Raw genomic sequence first — 20,195 nt, 5'->3', positions numbered from 1 at the left:
AGGGGAGCCGGGGGCCAACGACTGGCTGTCTGGAGAAGCTAGCCGTTATTTGATTAGCCAGGATCACAGCCACAACAAATAGAATACAGGAAGTCAAATACCCCCCCAGCCTGCTATGTCATGACTCGTTCTCTGTTGTATAATGAGCAACACATTTTTCACAGAGAAAAAAATAGCAAAAGTTCACTTTGGTGAAGCTGGAACAAGCAAATGTCTGATTTGAAAAAAATACTCAGAAGTAATTGATTATCTAAACAGTTGGCTGTTTTTTTTAAATTAACCAATAAATTAATAAACTAATTGTTTCAGATCTAGAAAACTGTACTGTTATATAACATACTGTATATATAACATACTAAAAGAAACAACAGTCGTTTTTAAAAACATAAAAAATCACTTGCAAATACAAGACTCAAAATGCTTTATACTGTTTGATGAGAACTGAAACTTACATGGAAACACTCCATGGGGTTTGCTGGGGACATATCCATTTTGTATATGGGTTTGGTATCACTGCTTCAGTTTGCTATTGTAATCAGACTCAGTCCTGTGGGGAAGAGATGGACAGATGGACAGATGGACAGATAGATGAGCTATCCTCAGGGCAAATGTGCTGCAGTGTTTCTCACCGGGGCGTAATACTATTAAAACATATACTCAACATACCTTGGAGTTCTGAAAAAAAACCTTTCTCTCATTTGACTTCTATCTGTCATTGACCTTTCAGAATGCTCTAACCATATTTCTACTCTGCCGTATGTACTGGCCACTCTCCATCGCCTCTTTTGCCTCCTTGGTCCCTTTACCATACGGTTTTCTTTGGGTTTGTGCATCAAGGCACCTGTCTCCGTCAGGCAACCGAACCACATGCTCTTACAACTCTTGTGTCTAGCCAAACACCATTTGCTGAATGTAATTGAATGTGTTTATGCCTGGGGGGACCGGCAATACAAGGCCTTTCCTTCACTGCTCATCCTTCAAAATAATAATCAGAAAAACAGCATGGAAATCATCCCTCACACTGTTTATCAACATTACTTTGTCTGATGGTGATAGTACAGCAATAAGAAACATGCATGGCCTATACTCTGCCAATGTCCTCCTTTCAAGGACACAGAAAGTGAGACATCAGCTTTTGCTCTCTTTGAAGTTATGACTGAGTCAGGTTTTTAGTAGTGTTTTTCAAAGAATTTCTCACATTTTTTTGATGTGTCATCAGTTACTTCTCTTTGTCAGGGGGAATCTCTATTCTTGGGGTGACCTGTCCCCTTCTGTTTTCTCTTTTTGACCTAGTTGTACAGAAATAGGTATTTTTTGCTTCTTTGTCATATCTTGTGTAAATCCTTTATCAAGTTTGCAGGCAGAGTGGGTTGTCAAGGATGTCAGAGTATTTGTGATCGTGTGTGCATATGCTATTTTTTTTCCTGAATAACTGACCAATCGTTTCAACTCTAGAGCTAGCCATTGTCGGAGGTTACAAGCCAGTGCCTCTGCAGTGACATCCTGTCTAACCGATTTCACCTCTTATAGCCAGAGTCAGACCTCCAACCGGGCGAAAGATAGAAGATGACCAGCGTCAACCTCATTCCACAGCTCATTGGGATGAATCACTGCTCAGGGTTAGAGTTTAGTGTCTGTAAGAGAAATTGAAGAGCTGAGCAAGGAGAGAGACAGAGAAGACTGTGGGATTAAAATGGCCCAATGGTGTTCATAAAAATGTCATGGCAAGCCTTAGTTTAATAATCAAACCCATCAATTCTGTAGTATTTGTGCGTGCAAGTGCGCAAGTCCTGTTTTGTGTTTTTGATGTTGTTTGAGGCACTGTCTTAAAGGTTTGGACATGCTCATCTGATCATGGAAAATGTTTAAAGGATCTCTGGTTAAATGACCCAAAGTAGAATCATTCTGTGGACCGGAGAAAATAGTGTTTCTGTTCTGCAATTGCATCTGAACACCAAATATTATATTACCGACTTTGACTTGGAAAGGCAGATTAAATTAAAAGGTTCTTAAATGAGAATAATGTTACAAAGGTGAGAGAGAAGCAGACATTTAAAGGGTCAAATTAGATATTAGAGAAATAGTTCCTACACCCGTCCAAGAAATATTTACACACACTTAACTTTGCAAAAAAAATCACAACTTGGCATTGCTGTTCTTGTACAGCTTAAACAAACAAGATCATGGCACAGCAAGTGTTTTCTTTCTCTTTTTTGTGCTTTGGATAGAGGAGGCTGGCTGTTACATACTGTGTCTTTATGATAGGCTATGGATTTAACGTCATGCTCAGTGGACAGATAGCTTGGTACGGATATCTAACCCTCTGCAAGAAAGAAAGTAAGTACATTTGCCAACCTTGAGCTATTCCTTTAAAATTCTTACCAAAATATTTTTTGGAATAATAATATAGTAAGTGGCTACTGCATTATTTGAATCAAACCCTGTGATATGGCTAATTATAAACATCAAACTCATAAAGCCATTTATAACAAAGCATTAGAGGCAATATGAAGCCAATTCTCCGATAAATTTAACTTGTTACCATGAATGATAAAATGATGCAGAAATGCAGTGTAAGATGTCAGTGATTGTCAGTCAGACGTTCTGGATAGCTTGAACAAGACTAATACTTGGGAGTATAGGGAAAGGGAGGATGATCCTGATCACTTTGAAAGCTGTGTGGGTGGAAGGATGTTGCGTAACTCTCAGTCAATGTTGGAACTACCAATAAGCTCTGCAGATAGCTTGATAAACTAAAAATCTAAAATTAACATGTTGAACTAAAAATCTGCAGTTGCATGATAAACTAAATTACATGTTTTGTACTTTACTCAGTCTGCTCAGCCAGTCCCACAAGCATCTTTTCCCATTGATCGTTCGGTCACCTCTCTGCCCTTCTGCAGCCGCAGACACATCAGCACCTTTTTCTCTGCTGCAGCTGCTGAGCTGTTCCCTTTTCATGGGGTTTCTAATGTGACTTTTGTCCTTGTTTATTTATCTTGACAATTGCCTTCTTAACTCTAAATTGGTATTTACAGTTTTCAATATGTATATCTTATTTTTCAACCGCTGAGCAATGTTTTATAGTCAAAAGACGAATAATACAAAAGCTTTCAGTAACATCATGGTCACTTACAACAAAGATAAAAGATGTAATGGGGAATGTGCAATGTAAACCAGCAGTTTTAATTCTCAGTCCTTTATGTAAAAGGCTCAGACTGAATCAAGATGACCAAGAGGTCAAAATAAATGGACAGGAAGTGATTTGTGTAACCTCTATGTGCAGAATAAAAGGAAAAAGTAAACTGTTAAGATTTTGTTTATCCTAGGGTGCAGACGAATGGAATCTAAAAGATTTTAATACCAAAATCTTTCTCCTTGACTACAGATTCTGTTGATTTCTTTCTGGGCTCTCGTCAATAATACTTTGTTTTACTTTGAAGGGTGACATCAGAGCATCTCTCACATGGGTTGTCACCAAAATGATGCCTGATTAACTCAAAAAAACCCAAAAGAGATGAACAGTAAACCAATAAAGGACAATTGCTGTATATTGTGCTGTATTTCTAAACAGAAGCCAAACTTGCTGTTCAGGAATACCAATTTCAGTCTGTATGTAGGCTTAAATGAACTCCATTAGACCTGATCAACTCCTCTGACTTCAGCTCCAGAGCCATGATAAGGTTGGCATGTGTGGCTCTGACTGGCATATCCTGACTGAATATCTCAACAGCTACTACATGATTTGGCACAAAATTTGGTACACAGCTTTAAGGTTGCCAAGCAATGGTTTCTAAGGACTTTGGTCCTCTGACCTTTCCTTTAGCACCAACATAAGGTTAACATTTTTGGTTTTTACAGAAATAGCTTGGAACAATTTCATCATCAGGTCAAAATGTTTGATTTGTCCAATATGGTGTATGACCAAATACCCGCAGAACTAATATCATTTCCATCAACCTGAGATGCCTTCATGGTTGTAGACTCTTAGTCTTGTTAATACTTACATTACAAGTGCTAAAGTGCACTAATAAAAGTTATATAAGGTAATATTATTTTTAAATGATATTATGTTTGCAGACCAGTGTAAAATCTGGTGCTTTGTGATGAGCTGAGAAAAACTCATGATGCATGTTTTCTTGAATCCTGCCGTTCATGATGATTAGCACATTTACCTTGTTTAACTCGCAAGAACCAGAAATGTAAAGCCACCCTGTTACAAATCACGCCGGTCTGAACACAGAGACAAATATTGGTTTTCCTGGCCGAGCAAAGGAAGAGTTTGTGAAAGCAGCAGTTCTCCTAAAGCAATAAAGACCAGACAGTCATGAAGACAGATGGAGGTTATCTCTCCCATCTAGCGCGTCCAACGGCATAGGCCCAGATAAGGCCCTGCTGGGACCACCACAGGGGGAAACTCACTCAGGGCTCTCATTAGGATGGCAGTAATGGTGTTTTACTCGCACACACGTACTTCTGCAAAATGTGGTGTGGATTTGAGAGAGAGAGAGCCACAGTCCATTTGTGTTGATCCACGGCTTTAATGTGCCTGCTGCGTTGCATCATAGCTAATCAGTGTATTACACTCTGTTGCTATATACACTGCCATATGTTTAAGATTATGTACAGATGAAGCTTATACATCAGTGTGCCCAAGTGGTGTGACGATATCTTGAGGAATCATCTGCATAAAGAATGCTAATAATACTTCCGCGTTAATGGTAGTGGGTAAATGAATCATAGATCACACTGTATGGAAAGTCTGCTGTGTTCAGTGTCGACAGGTATCATATCCAACCTGGTGGATTGATGGCTCTCTGTTTGGACTGCACACACAACAGACAGCCTGGCATATGGTAGTCATCATAATCAAACCTAAGCAGTGAGAGATGGAGGTGACTGAGCCTTGAGGAATGAATGTAGATATGGATTACACAACACTTCTTCATGCCCGGACGACTAAAGAGGACGCCTGCCGACGACCCCCGAAGTGACATGTTCGATCATTGGAGAGTAACACTGACATATATACCAGACCTTTATCAGACCTTCATTGTACTGGAGTGTTGTTGTGGCTAACGTTAGTATGGTTTTTGGTTTTGCATGGGACATGAACTGTGGTCTCCTGGGTGAAAGTCTGGGTGCGTTTGACCCATCCATCCATTCCAACCATATGTAGGTTTTGTCTTTCTTAATACTGTGTCACCTGACTTCTTCTTTTGCTCCTAATATATTTACTATTAGCGCCAATAAATATGGGTTGTAATGATTCGAAGTATACAGCCATTTTTCTTGTGAGGATTCACTGAACATTTACATACACACACTCAGCTACGAAAAGTAACTGCAGCTACTTTTATAATTAGGTTTTGGCTGTTTTGTTCTTTAATTTTATGAATATTTATTTGCCACAGTCCGTGTATTGCTGTGTACTTATTAACCTACATCTATTCAATTTTCTGCACCACCACCCCATACATTATTACAGTATTACAAATTCAAGCCTGCTTTCATCAGAGGACAATATCATATCTTGGGCCTCTATTCTCAGTCTATGAGACACAGGTTATGTCATTCCACAGTCTGCCGTATCCACAGCTCTGGGAAGGTTTAAACCTACTGTAGTTAAATGACTTTGCTGCCATGCCTGACTTCAAGCAGCAGTAAGATCAGTTATTAATTCATCTAGTTGTATAGCCTGTGTCTTTACTGTATGTCGCTGGGGCCGGAGCTGCTCTCACACCAGCGTCTGGCACAGTCAGCTTTGATAGTGCTTCAGAGAATTTAGGATGGTAGTGGAATACATAACAGTAAGATAAATATTGATAGGCTCATCTGAAAATGTTGCCTAGGTCCAGTGTTCTAATCGATATGTGAAATCCTGCTTAGCTGGACTACAGTTCTGATGAAAAAGGAGTGGATGTACTGTGAGTGATGGCGCCCCCGATGCCACTGAATTAACAAATGACTCAGGGTGCCTCAGGAGGCTCACAGAGCTTTCTAGATGTGTGTATGAATTTTACTTGTACGTTAGCCCTGGGAATTATGTAGCTGCTGAGAATACTCTTGAAAATGTTTGAGATGGGATGTTTTACTTTTGGACAGATCCAGCCTTTAGTTGATTTTACTCTTTCACATTAGATCAAACTGGAATTCTTTGCAATAAAGGTAAAGCCAGTTCTGACATTATGCTGCTATTCAACTGCCCTGTACCTTACAGTAGCAGGACAGACCATTTTACATTTTCTCTTTAACATTACATCTATAGCCATGCATTTTGAACCTCTCCTCTGTATTCTCTTTGATGAATTTCTGAGTAAGACCATGAGATGGTGCTATGTGCCTAAATTGGGGGTCATCTCACATTGTGCAAATGGTGCAAACATAGTGACTAATCTCCAACTTGTGTTCAGTAAAACTGACTGATTCTCTATACTCTGTGACTTTCACACTTTTGTATAGTATGATGCCAATAGTTTTGCTGCAGGTGAATGACTCTGCAAGGGCATAGGGAACTGCAGCTTTGAAAAACCTCTTAAACCCACTTCTTTCCTCTTCAGACCCATAATAAGATTCACCCATACTGCTTAACATTCACCTATCGTGCACTCAAAGTCAGCTTATCTTTAGTCCGCACGACTGAGAGGGTGAGTCTTCAGCTGCAGCGAACAGGTTTTTGCAATAGATTTACATCACCTTCTCACAACATGGAGCACCAGGGAGGAAGCAGTACTGGGACATGGGCTAGTGAAGCGGACCAGGGACTCATGAGGCATTCAATCTGTGTGCCATCACAACGCATCAACTCGGCAGACGAATGGAATCTAAAAGATTTTAATACCAAAATCTTTCTCCTTGACTACAGATTCTGTTGATTTCTTTCTGGGCTCTCGTCAATAATACTTTGTTTTACTTTGAAGGGTGACATCAGAGCATCTCTCACATGGGTTGTCACCAAAATGATGCCTGATTAACTCAAAAAAACCCAAAAGAGATGAACAGTAAACCAATAAAGGACAATTGCTGTATATTGTGCTGTATTTCTAAACAGAAGCCAAACTTGCTGTTCAGGAATACCAATTTCAGTCTGTATGTAGGCTTAAATGAACTCCATTAGACCTGATCAACTCCTCTGACTTCAGCTCCAGAGCCATGATAAGGTTGGCATGTGTGGCTCTGACTGGCATATCCTGACTGAATATCTCAACAGCTACTACATGATTTGGCACAAAATTTGGTACACAGCTTTAAGGTTGCCAAGCAATGGTTTCTAAGGACTTTGGTCCTCTGACCTTTCCTTTAGCACCAACATAAGGTTAACATTTTTGATTTTTACAGAAATAGCTTGGAACAATTTCATTATCAGGTCAAAATGTTTGATTTGTCCAATATGGTGTATGACCAAATACCCGCAGAACTAATATCATTTCCATCAACCTGAGATGCCTTCATGGTTGTAGACTCTTAGTCTTGTTAATACTTACATTACAAGTGCTAAAGTGCACTAATAAAAGTTATATAAGGTAATATTATTTTTAAATGATATTATGTTTGCAGACCAGTGTAAAATCTGGTGCTTTGTGATGAGCTGAGAAAAACTCATGATGCATGTTTTCTTGAATCCTGCCGTTCATGATGATTAGCACATTTACCTTGTTTAACTCGCAAGAACCAGAAATGTAAAGCCACCCTGTTACAAATCACGCCGGTCTGAACACAGAGACAAATATTGGTTTTCCTGGCCGAGCAAAGGAAGAGTTTGTGAAAGCAGCAGTTCTCCTAAAGCAATAAAGACCAGACAGTCATGAAGACAGATGGAGGTTATCTCTCCCATCTAGCGCGTCCAACGGCATAGGCCCAGATAAGGCCCTGCTGGGACCACCACAGGGGGAAACTCACTCAGGGCTCTCATTAGGATGGCAGTAATGGTGTTTTACTCGCACACACGTACTTCTGCAAAATGTGGTGTGGATTTGAGAGAGAGAGAGCCACAGTCCATTTGTGTTGATCCACGGCTTTAATGTGCCTGCTGCGTTGCATCATAGCTAATCAGTGTATTACACTCTGTTGCTATATACACTGCCATATGTTTAAGATTATGTACAGATGAAGCTTATACATCAGTGTGCCCAAGTGGTGTGACGATATCTTGAGGAATCATCTGCATAAAGAATGCTAATAATACTTCCGCGTTAATGGTAGTGGGTAAATGAATCATAGATCACACTGTATGGAAAGTCTGCTGTGTTCAGTGTCGACAGGTATCATATCCAACCTGGTGGATTGATGGCTCTCTGTTTGGACTGCACACACAACAGACAGCCTGGCATATGGTAGTCATCATAATCAAACCTAAGCAGTGAGAGATGGAGGTGACTGAGCCTTGAGGAATGAATGTAGATATGGATTACACAACACTTCTTCATGCCCGGACGACTAAAGAGGACGCCTGCCGACGACCCCCGAAGTGACATGTTCGATCATTGGAGAGTAACACTGACATATATACCAGACCTTTATCAGACCTTCATTGTACTGGAGTGTTGTTGTGGCTAACGTTAGTATGGTTTTTGGTTTTGCATGGGACATGAACTGTGGTCTCCTGGGTGAAAGTCTGGGTGCGTTTGACCCATCCATCCATTCCAACCATATGTAGGTTTTGTCTTTCTTAATACTGTGTCACCTGACTTCTTCTTTTGCTCCTAATATATTTACTATTAGCGCCAATAAATATGGGTTGTAATGATTCGAAGTATACAGCCATTTTTCTTGTGAGGATTCACTGAACATTTACATACACACACTCAGCTACGAAAAGTAACTGCAGCTACTTTTATAATTAGGTTTTGGCTGTTTTGTTCTTTAATTTTATGAATATTTATTTGCCACAGTCCGTGTATTGCTGTGTACTTATTAACCTACATCTATTCAATTTTCTGCACCACCACCCCATACATTATTACAGTATTACAAATTCAAGCCTGCTTTCATCAGAGGACAATATCATATCTTGGGCCTCTATTCTCAGTCTATGAGACACAGGTTATGTCATTCCACAGTCTGCCGTATCCACAGCTCTGGGAAGGTTTAAACCTACTGTAGTTAAATGACTTTGCTGCCATGCCTGACTTCAAGCAGCAGTAAGATCAGTTATTAATTCATCTAGTTGTATAGCCTGTGTCTTTACTGTATGTCGCTGGGGCCGGAGCTGCTCTCACACCAGCGTCTGGCACAGTCAGCTTTGATAGTGCTTCAGAGAATTTAGGATGGTAGTGGAATACATAACAGTAAGATAAATATTGATAGGCTCATCTGAAAATGTTGCCTAGGTCCAGTGTTCTAATCGATATGTGAAATCCTGCTTAGCTGGACTACAGTTCTGATGAAAAAGGAGTGGATGTACTGTGAGTGATGGCGCCCCCGATGCCACTGAATTAACAAATGACTCAGGGTGCCTCAGGAGGCTCACAGAGCTTTCTAGATGTGTGTATGAATTTTACTTGTACGTTAGCCCTGGGAATTATGTAGCTGCTGAGAATACTCTTGAAAATGTTTGAGATGGGATGTTTTACTTTTGGACAGATCCAGCCTTTAGTTGATTTTACTCTTTCACATTAGATCAAACTGGAATTCTTTGCAATAAAGGTAAAGCCAGTTCTGACATTATGCTGCTATTCAACTGCCCTGTACCTTACAGTAGCAGGACAGACCATTTTACATTTTCTCTTTAACATTACATCTATAGCCATGCATTTTGAACCTCTCCTCTGTATTCTCTTTGATGAATTTCTGAGTAAGACCATGAGATGGTGCTATGTGCCTAAATTGGGGGTCATCTCACATTGTGCAAATGGTGCAAACATAGTGACTAATCTCCAACTTGTGTTCAGTAAAACTGACTGATTCTCTATACTCTGTGACTTTCACACTTTTGTATAGTATGATGCCAATAGTTTTGCTGCAGGTGAATGACTCTGCAAGGGCATAGGGAACTGCAGCTTTGAAAAACCTCTTAAACCCACTTCTTTCCTCTTCAGACCCATAATAAGATTCACCCATACTGCTTAACATTCACCTATCGTGCACTCAAAGTCAGCTTATCTTTAGTCCGCACGACTGAGAGGGTGAGTCTTCAGCTGCAGCGAACAGGTTTTTGCAATAGATTTACATCACCTTCTCACAACATGGAGCACCAGGGAGGAAGCAGTACTGGGACATGGGCTAGTGAAGCGGACCAGGGACTCATGAGGCATTCAATCTGTGTGCCATCACAACGCATCAACTCGGCACCTCAACCCTGCTATCAGCCTGTGTGCACACAGACGACTATTTGGAGAGGTTTTAGCAGCCTGCCTAAACACTGCAAGGTCAACACTAACAGAAAAGGAGGCAGAATTTAAACCGGCTGCCAGTTCAGTGTAAAGGCTCTGAAGGATGACTGAAACAAGGCAGGAGAGGTGACAGCTGGGTGGGATTTTACTTCAGAGCAGGCTTTTTTTTGGCAGATTCTTTCAATGTGACAATCCTTAGATCAGTTTTTAATAAGTCATAATCTTTGCTCAGATGCCCTACGAAGGCTCATGTAGGTCCACAGTACTTTATGCATAATATCCACTGTCGCCTTATTTATTATTCATGGTGTTTGGACCACACATCACCAATTTTCAGTGTTGGTGTACCTGGGCCACTTGTAAGATTATGGCAATTAATCATCGGCGTGACGCCCTTTATTACCGTCAAGCAGTACCAAGAAGTGCCCTGACTCAGCATATATCGATGAAAGTCCATTTCAATACTTTAATTATTAATAAGCTGTTTTACACCTAAGCTCTGTGGCTGGGGATTTCCTTGCTGAAAAGAATGGAGGCCAGAGTGTAACAGCGTAGAAGCTCCAGATAATTAGAGGATGCAGGCTGACTATCACCTTGTAGCCTTCCCGGTGTCTGCAGCCTGTCTTTTCTCAGATTTACCCGACATTTTGTTACATTTTGTTTTCTCACTGATAAGAGAAACAGGGATGTTTTCTGATTTAATCCCGTAGGCTTATCTTGCTATACCAATCAGGTGTTGTGTTGTGTCTGCCCTAGTTGTTGGAATTTGGGAAATTGCTGAGGTGTGGAGAGTTATTCTAGGAAAAATAGTTTGCAACACAAACTCACATCACCTCCAGCCAGTTTTTGTAATGGAACAAGCCTTCATGCAGGGGGAACGTGAGGATGCTAGAGACGACTGTAGTTGCCATTCATCCATGCTGGCAGAGGCCCAGAGAGAAGGGGGGGGGGGCACGGGATGAAAAGTGCTGGCCTGGCTGCATGGGTTTTTGAGAGAGAAAAGAACTGTCTGGCTAGGTGCTGTAAATGTGTTTCTTCTAGGAGAAATGATAAAAAAACAACACCTTTCACTATGTGATACACCTCAGTAATATGCCAGGCCCAAAATGTATTTCCAAACCATTGCTTTTTACCAGGACCACTTCAGTTCCTCATCTTATCTATCATTTCCTTTGCCTCAACCCTTTCATTTTTTTCCTTCCCTGAATGATTTACGCGTGCATATGCTGCTATTCAACTACCCCTTTTCCCGTTTAGATAGTTCTTCTGTGTTTCGACTGAAAAGGGCTCAGTGCAAAGATTTTGTCACACTTTCACAGTGTTTGTGAAATTCATCCATAATGCATGGCAAGCCTTCCAGATCTATGAGCCTCTTTCATTGTCCCTCTAAACTTTCTTTTACTTTCATGTCATTTTATGCCAACTTTTTTCCTCTTGGGGGAGCTGTGATCTCTTATTCCAAGCCATGTTAGAATAAAATACTACCTTCCATACTGGTGCTTTAGAGCATGACAGACTGCACACACACACACACACACACACACACACACACACACACACACACACACACACACACACACACACACACACAGTGTTTCCATCACTTTTGGGGACTTTACATAGACTTACATTCATTTCCTGTAGGCGTAACCACACCTAACCATAACAATAAACATTACTTGCCTCATTCTATCCCTTAGCTTAACCTGACACTAACCTCAATCTAAACTTAAAGCAAGTCTTTGCCCAAGTATTTAATGATTTACATTCTGGGAACTTGCATTTGGTCCTCTTAAGTAATGCGAGTCCCCACAATGTGACTGTGTACACAAATTTTTGTCCCCACAACTACAGGAATACACACACACACGTGCGCACTCACACGCTCACATATATTACATTTGACCCCTCAAGGAAAATCTTAATTGCAGGAGAGTGATCTTTTGACCGCTCGTCTTTGTTTTCTTTTTTTTCTGACAGTGCCAGGAGTGTGGCAGATAAAGTGAACCTGTTATCACACCTGGCTAAAATTTGAAATTGGAGGATTATAGTAAGTCCCAGCGGAATGCCTGTCCCCTCCACTGCTATTTTATGGATTTCAGCACCCTTCTGTCTTTGGTTACACCAAGGAAAATGTGTCTCCACTGCAGATTTAAAAGCTTTTTGATATGGAAATCAAACAGCAACAATCATTACAGTTTTTTGAAGATAAATGCCATGTGTATACACATGTATTTGTACACCGCCTCATGCTCAACCTGAGCATATATAGTCTATAAAGATTACAGCTAAGATCCTCTGGAAGATATATTTTTTTTACTTAAAACCAGATTCCGCCAGAACTCTGACAAAAATGGTCTGTTGTGTCGTAATATTGTCATGCTGTCTCGTTTCTCTGTTGCCATTTGGGCTGTGAGACGAACAGGCAGGTCTGCATGAGAGCGCAGGCAGGGGAGAGACAGAAAAAGAGAAAGGGAGATGGAGTGAGAGTTCGCAGGGATGAGAGAGCTGAGGAAAGACAGACTTTGTGGAGGAAGACAGGTCCCCCAATCAGCCCAGAGTTTTGGACAGTAGCAAGAAGAACAAAATGATGCCAATCAGCAGTTCAGGGACACGTTCATGTATGAGCACAGATTTTCAGCTACTGTTGAAACCAGCAGACATCCTCAAACTACCAATTGATTAGTACGTGAAATATACTAACAAATAGCATTTAAAATAATGAAATATAATATACTTAAATAATCCAGGTATTTTATTGGATGACATTAAAGCCAGATTGGATTGCAGAGACTGACACCATATTTATATTTTGAGGGTTTGAAGAATGTTATGAGCACCCAGGAGTTTCTCAAACCAGTATTTCTGGTGCCTAAACCTAACCAGACTGTGAGCAATGACAGTCATAAGTAATCTAAGTCTAAAAGTGAAAAGTAAGCATGTATTTTTTTTCACACAGTGAGAAAAAAAGACTGTTCTGAACAGCAGTGGTGTAATGTAACTAAGTGCATTTACTCAAGTGCTGTACTAGTACAAAATTAGAATTCTTGTACCTTACAGAGGTGTGAGAAACTGTAGGTTGTATGGGTTGAGAAAAATAAACTTCAACTTGTTAAGCTAACTTAGCTATTTAAGAAAAAGCATTGGATTAGCTGGAAAATCCACTCTTGTTAGAAATACATGGTTCTCACAGGACATCCACACTGCAGGTATATGGTGATCTTATGGGATATGATGCACTGTTGTATGTTAAACTATCTAAAAGTATATAAAGTAGTTGACATCAACTCAACTTTAACTATTTACATCAGTAAAATATGACACGGACATTAATGCAGAATTAATATTAAACAAAAACATCATATATAACTATAAAACGCTGACATGCACAGTGAGTACTTATACTTTTCATACATACATACATTACATACTTGTTGATTATACTGACATACTTTTACTGATGTAACAACTTTTACTGGAGTTTATTTGTGCTTTTGTGTTGTATTGGTACATTTACTTTACTAGACCTGGTGGTAGATTATACAGATCACAAAGAACCCTCTGCTGTGGTCCAGTGTGCAAGAAAATGTGATGGGGAGTCTTGCTAGTGGAGAAAATGTGACATATGCTGGAAAATTACCCTCTACGTGCCTCTAAATGGTTAAATAGTTCATAGTTCCCTGTGTGTTTTCATTGCAGAGGTGTAGTAGTTGTGCTTTAAATCTGAGTCAAATAATGTGATATTTTATATCCTGACCAAGGTGTAGTACCATTTCACCAGACCATGACCTCCTGCGTATAGGTGCCTCGGTGTATACAATTGGTGCTCTTTTTATTTTATTTTATTTTATTCTTGCCCCAACCCCTCAGACAGCCTGAGTTTTTTTTTGTTGTTTAGCTCCCAACATAAACATCAATAATGGGAAATGCTAAAATGATTACAATTATGTCAGCCAAGATGGTATGTCAGCCAGACTCTAGTGGAGTTAAACATGGATTATTTATTAGTGAATCCATAAAACATCTTGACATCAAACAATAAAGAATGATTTGGGTATTAAATACACAGATTTTTCAGGCCATTTAAGCACTGAAGACTTTGTTGGGTAGGATGCATAGCATGACATTGGAAAACGCACAAGAAAACATCTTCCATGTTGACTCAGACACCGCAGTGGTGGTGAAGGTGGAACTGTGCCTCAGAATAAGAGGTCTTAGCAGCAGGGGAACTTTGATGACAGCCTGCTCTTATCCTCTCTGCCCTTATTCATCCCCATGCAGCTCTGCATTATTAATAACATAGGGTGAATTCACAGGGCTTCCCTCATTTCCAAGGCTACCTTTTCTTCTAGGTGAGTCTTGGAGGTGGGAGAGGCTACACTTTTATCTGGTGAGAGCATGGGGGAGGTTTTCATGCTGTCCAACATGTGAATCATACCATTGCTGCAGAATGTTGTTAGTTTTTTAGTAGAGCGACTCTGTATTGAGAATGGCCTTACTCTGGTATGCCTCTTCCTTCCTTAATCTATCCATCACAGTTATTTATCTGTAATGTTTTCTAATGAGAGCACCATCAGCCTTTTTTGACTTTATTTCTATTAATTTGCTTTTTTTATTGTGGTGTGGAAAGGAAATATTAAAGATAATGCTCAATTTTAAAAAAATGAATTTCAAAGACAAGCAGTCAGAAACTCTGTCAGATTGTCATTTAATAATGGATGAACAGTAACATACTGCTAATGAGTTTCTGATCTTCTATTTTTGGCTCCCTAGGAAAACATTCCCTTCCTCCTCTTTCTTAATGCAGCAGTGGATGACACATACGCGCATGCATCCAAACTCGCTCTATCAGAACTATTATGGACCTCATTACTCATCCTGAAAACTTTGTCCTTTGTTTTTAGCCATGTGTGCAACATGGCTTTATGGATGGCAATGTCAGTCTTTCACTCAATCCTTCTCGTTGGTCCTGACTGAAATATGTCGATAACTGTTTTATGGATTGCCATGAACGTCGCTACATTCACGGTCCTGAAATTGTGTTGTATTGTATGGACTTCTAGCACCACCATTAAGTCAAAATAGTAATTTGTCCTGGAAAATGAAATTTATATACTCCTAAGCTGTACTTTGCTGACTAGCAAATGTTAGCATTCTAACAAGCTAAACTATATTGTTAGCATTTAGTATATTAAAGCAGCATTGTGCTGAAGTATTACTAACCACTGGCACAGGCCTTGTTGATCAAGTAGAAGCTCACACATGAATATACAAAGTGCACTCAAAATTCATGTATCAGCCCTATTACCCACAAATTACTGTCGCCTGTTTTCTCTTCATCTCTTTTTTAAACACTCCATAAGACCTTCTGAGTCTTCCTGAGTGGCCTGGTGAGCCTCTGTCCAATCACAAACTGTCTTAACCAGACAGTTTGTTCTCACTTTACCAAAATTATGGCATAAACAGACTCCCTCACGAATGGTCTCAGATGTTCGTTGTGGGAAGTTAATTGTCAAATCAAACCAGCAAGCCTATTCTTATGAGCCTTGCAGCTGACACATCTTCCCCGTTAACTCATACCACATCAGCACCTCATTACCTGTGCCATCATATCAGCTCAGCATGGCTCTGATTCTCTGTCTGTGCATGTATTTGTGTGTTTTTGTCTATCATGTTCACTTCTGTAAATAACTCTTGTGTTATGTTATACTTTACCTAAAAAAAGCAGAACCACAGAGAGAGAACTTTCTTTTTCTTCTCTATTTAACTTTTGGCTCTGTGCACATGTACTGTATTATAAACTAGAAGCCTTCTACTCCATCACTGTCACAGCCATAATCTCTGTAAATTAGGCTCCCTTGGCTATTATGTGATATACTCCAAGTACCTAATAGTCTACTAGATGCAGCCTTAGCTTGATGACTTACTTTTTTGTCTTGCCTTAAGACATAAGACTAAGAATCAGCAGAGATTACAATCAAAACTTTTAGGAAGCCCAGGAGGTCATTTACAAAGCTGTAAGAGTATAGTCTTTTCCTCTTGTATGCCTCAGAAAAGATAACAACCAAGGACAAAAGTCTGCTGGAATATCGGTTTGTATTTTGATGCTGATTTACATTCTTTCATCAAATGCTGTCAGGTTCCGTATGAAGCAAATGAGGTCATCACTGAGCTTGGAATATTAAGAGCCCATTTATATGCCGCACATCCCTTTATGATACTTAACAAAGCAAGACATTTTTTTTTTATTTTTATTTTTTAAATTAGGCAGCACGTAAACAAAAAGTAGGTGGGCTCTCTGTCTCTGGGTATTTGAAGAGCCTGAGCTCTCACAGGGAGTAAGATCAGATAACTTGCTGTTTCATGTTAACCAGCGTGATCCTTATGTCAGTATGTACTGTGCTGCTGGTAATATCCAATAAGTAGGCAAATATACACAAGATTTACCGTGATGATAGGAGGCAGGATTATGTAGCTCAGTCCAGGAATACGAGGGATGCTTGGGAATTTTTAACACTGCCTGCGGTGTGGCTACCAACACAGCCTTCAGCCTATAATGGTGACCCTTGTAAATATGTTGTATTCAGCAAGGAGGAAGGTGATTTTTTGCACTCATACAGATAAATAGAATTCATAGCTTGTAAGGAGGACTAGCGTTTTAATGTTGTTTTCTCACTTTGTAGAATTTATTTCCCCTGTGTCCAGCTGAAAGAAAGCTTAATTCTATAAACAACACAAACACACAGATACACATCATATTAACCTAAATCCAGCTCATGGGAAAACGTGCATGCTTGTGTGCGTATTCCTCTGTTGCCATTGGACCAGCTGGCATGTTACCTCTACATTATTGTCATTCAGATCGTGTCGAGGGAAGCCGACCATGTAGATGCCACATGTGTGCACAGTTCTGCCGCAGTAAGTCAATCTGATTTAATGTGAGCGCACTTTGTTTTAATTTTCATCAGTAAACATCAACAGATGACCCCTAATCTGTCTTTGTGTCTCAAAGCACCAGATGCAGGCCAGAACATGTGGAGGCAGCATTTTTTTTTTGCAAGAGAGCCAGTGAAATGAGACAGAGTCACATGACTAGAAGCTAATTGCTGCTCTGATAGAAATCTTCTATCAAATGCGATGTTGAGAGGTAAATCCTACAGTACAAGAAGGCCTTGTAGATTAAATCAGTTGTTTCTGTGCTGTAATTTTTCTTGTTACATGAAACATCTAATATGGTTGTATGCTGTATTAGCATTTTAATTCTAACCTGTAGTATGTGGCACTGCAATGCTTTGGTAAAATATTAACTTAAATATTTAATAACTAATTAACTGTTTGACAAGCGTTCCTGCTTACTGAAGTTGCTGCTGCTATGCATACCAGGTTTTCCATTGTCGGATGGCACACACAGTAGCCTAGCCAATTTATTGTGTTAACACAGAGATATTGAAATTTGTAGGAATTTTTAAAACAACGGGTTCATGATCTAAGATAAATATGGACAAAAGAAGGTTTGTCAATAACATCCACAACAATTGGGAAGTGAAAATAATTCTACCAGCCACTGACCATCAGTTCTTTCGCCTCCAATGACAGCTGTAACAAACAGATTTTATCATCTTTAGGTAACTATTTAATTAAACTAACATCAACTCCATGATTGGGTTGAAACATTGTCTGAAGTGGACATTTTCAGTTGACTCATTTTAAATGAAATGCCTTGAAGATGGCTTAAATATACATTTGATGACATGTAAGTTATTTGTGTTAAATGTTGAGGCTAAAGCTACAAGGGTGAAAGGTTAATATCCTCACCATAATAGTTGGTTAAAAGAGAAAAACTTTATAGCCTACGGACTAAGAACTGTGAATGCAAGTCCAATAAAAAGCGGGATACTGACATAACCCTAAACTCTGAAATACTAACATCCACAGTGGACCAACAGCACTAAGTGTGTGTGCAAGTCCTGAAAGTAGTTTTTTCTGTAATCATAGACAGTATAAATAGTGAATGGAGCTTCCTGGTCTGAAAAGTGAAGCGGAGTTTCTTAAGCCTGCATTCTTTCTGATGGCCAGCAGGGGACAATTCCACTTGCTGTGGTATGTAAGCTTATGAGTGAATGACGCAACTTCTTACTTAATTTTTTTTTTATTAAGCATAATGTTCATCTTCGTTCATTTTTTTTCCTGTACACAGCAGAGCTGATAAACAGTTTAATTCACTCCTTACACTTTTGCTGTTGAATTTTTAGTTTTGGAAAGGCTAAAGAAAGAAACCACAATCCATTAATGTTGCAAAGCTATGGTATGATTGGATCATCAGTGTTCATGGGAGGGGTTTAGCAAACGGTCAAGTCCTGAATTCTGTGACTTAGTTGATTAAAACATGTGTCCATGATCACCTACACATTGAAAATCGCTGTCCTAATTCATGATCTTACTGTCATCTGGGATGTTTGGTATTATAGACTTGAGACCAGTGCGGGAATTATTCATACCTATAATAGCTAGACCCCGTGTTCATAATCTCTCTGATTTGCCCTTCGTTGAGCTCACTAGTCTCCAGATCTCATCCTGATGAGTTCACACTCATTACAATCTATGCAGAGCTGGGCTGCTTGTGAGCATAAAGCGATATTGAATTTCAGTGTAAGCACCATTCTTCTGTCCCCAGTGCCTTCTTTTCATTAAGTCCAGCTCTGGTTCCCTTAACAATAGTCACCATTGCTCACTCTCTAATGCATCTCATTTCTCTCTTCTCTTTCTGTTTTGTGCCATTTCAAATTGTTTGTCTCTGTCATCATTTCCGGTACCAGAATAACACTTTCTGACACAAATTTTGTCACCATTACTGGTGTCCTTTCCCAAGGTTTGTGTCGGATTAGGGGGAAGTGATTGGTGATACTGTGTCATTGAAAACGAACATTTTGGGCCTCCAGACGTCCAGATGACAAAGCTGCCTTCTGTATTTTGGAGGAGCAGCAGATGCACTTGGAAACTACTGCGTACAAGAAGTTTTCATTAATTTAATTGATTTGTTGTGTAGATTTAGCTCATATTTTCATGACCTTTTGCATTTATATTGTACCCAATTTGTATTTTGTACATTCTGAGAACTGTATACAGACTGATTGATAGAAATAGGGGACCATAAGCAGACAGCAAGCATTCAGACTTTGTTTTGGCATCTGGACTTTTTTAGGGGAGGTTTAAAGAGTCAACAATACAGTGACAACAGGAAGTGAGGGGATAGAGAGATATAAAATGACCCCAACCTGAACTTGAACCTGATACTCATCGACAATGCCTTAAACTACCATTTTAGCCTCGGCGTCTTGTATTTGTAATGACTTTCAGAAACTTTTGAAATGATAGAACTGCACTCTAGGACACCAGTAAGTAACCAAACAGTGTGGGGCTGAGTTTCCACTGCTGGTTGAAGCTGCAGGTTAGAGGACAACAAGGAACCACAGATGGTCTTGCTCAAGTGTGTGCATATCAGCGTTGAGAGTTGAATAGTAAGTAAGTTGAATAAAACTATAGCGACATCAGTAGTGGAATAATGAGGTCCTGTGTGCTTGCATTTATTGTTTCATTTCTTGTCATCTTTTATACACAGGAGATTAACTGCTGTGACCTCAGCAGTAAAATGGCTGTCGAACGAGAAACTTTTCCCGAATGTGCTGACCGTTTATCATATTTTTGATGATGGCACAGGGCAGGGGCTGGCACCACCCCTGATTTACACCTTTGATGTCTCCTGGCTGTAAACATTCACCCTCCACCACAGTGTTTTAAAGAACTAATGATTTAGATGAATCAGAGACAAACTGCTGAAGGTCTCCTTTCTGCTGGGCCACTGCC

General features: G+C 39.8%; 1 protein-coding gene across 8 annotated transcripts in view; it reads left to right on the top strand.

Moving 5' to 3' along the window:
* Positions 1-20,195, top strand: part of dlgap2a (discs, large (Drosophila) homolog-associated protein 2a) — a 150,821-nt gene that overhangs the window by 23,285 nt on the left and 107,341 nt on the right. The window contains exons 7-8 of one of the 8 annotated variants that reach the window (XR_006845366.1): positions 17,193-17,249; positions 17,344-17,456. The exons of 5 other annotated variants lie outside the window; for them this stretch is intronic. The gene's annotated coding sequence lies outside the window, so the exon portion shown is untranslated. Of the gene's footprint in view, positions 1-1,530; positions 1,546-12,311; positions 12,585-17,192; positions 17,250-17,343; positions 17,457-20,195 lie in introns of those variants that run through there. 2 more of the 8 variants (XR_006845367.1, XR_006845365.1) reach the window with 2 other exon arrangements.

This window comes from Scatophagus argus, chromosome 15 (assembly GCF_020382885.2).
Source record: "Scatophagus argus isolate fScaArg1 chromosome 15, fScaArg1.pri, whole genome shotgun sequence".
NCBI lineage: Eukaryota > Metazoa > Chordata > Actinopteri > Scatophagidae > Scatophagus > Scatophagus argus.
Note: the sequence above shows the minus strand (reverse complement) of the source record. Positions and strands in the feature narration are given on the sequence as shown.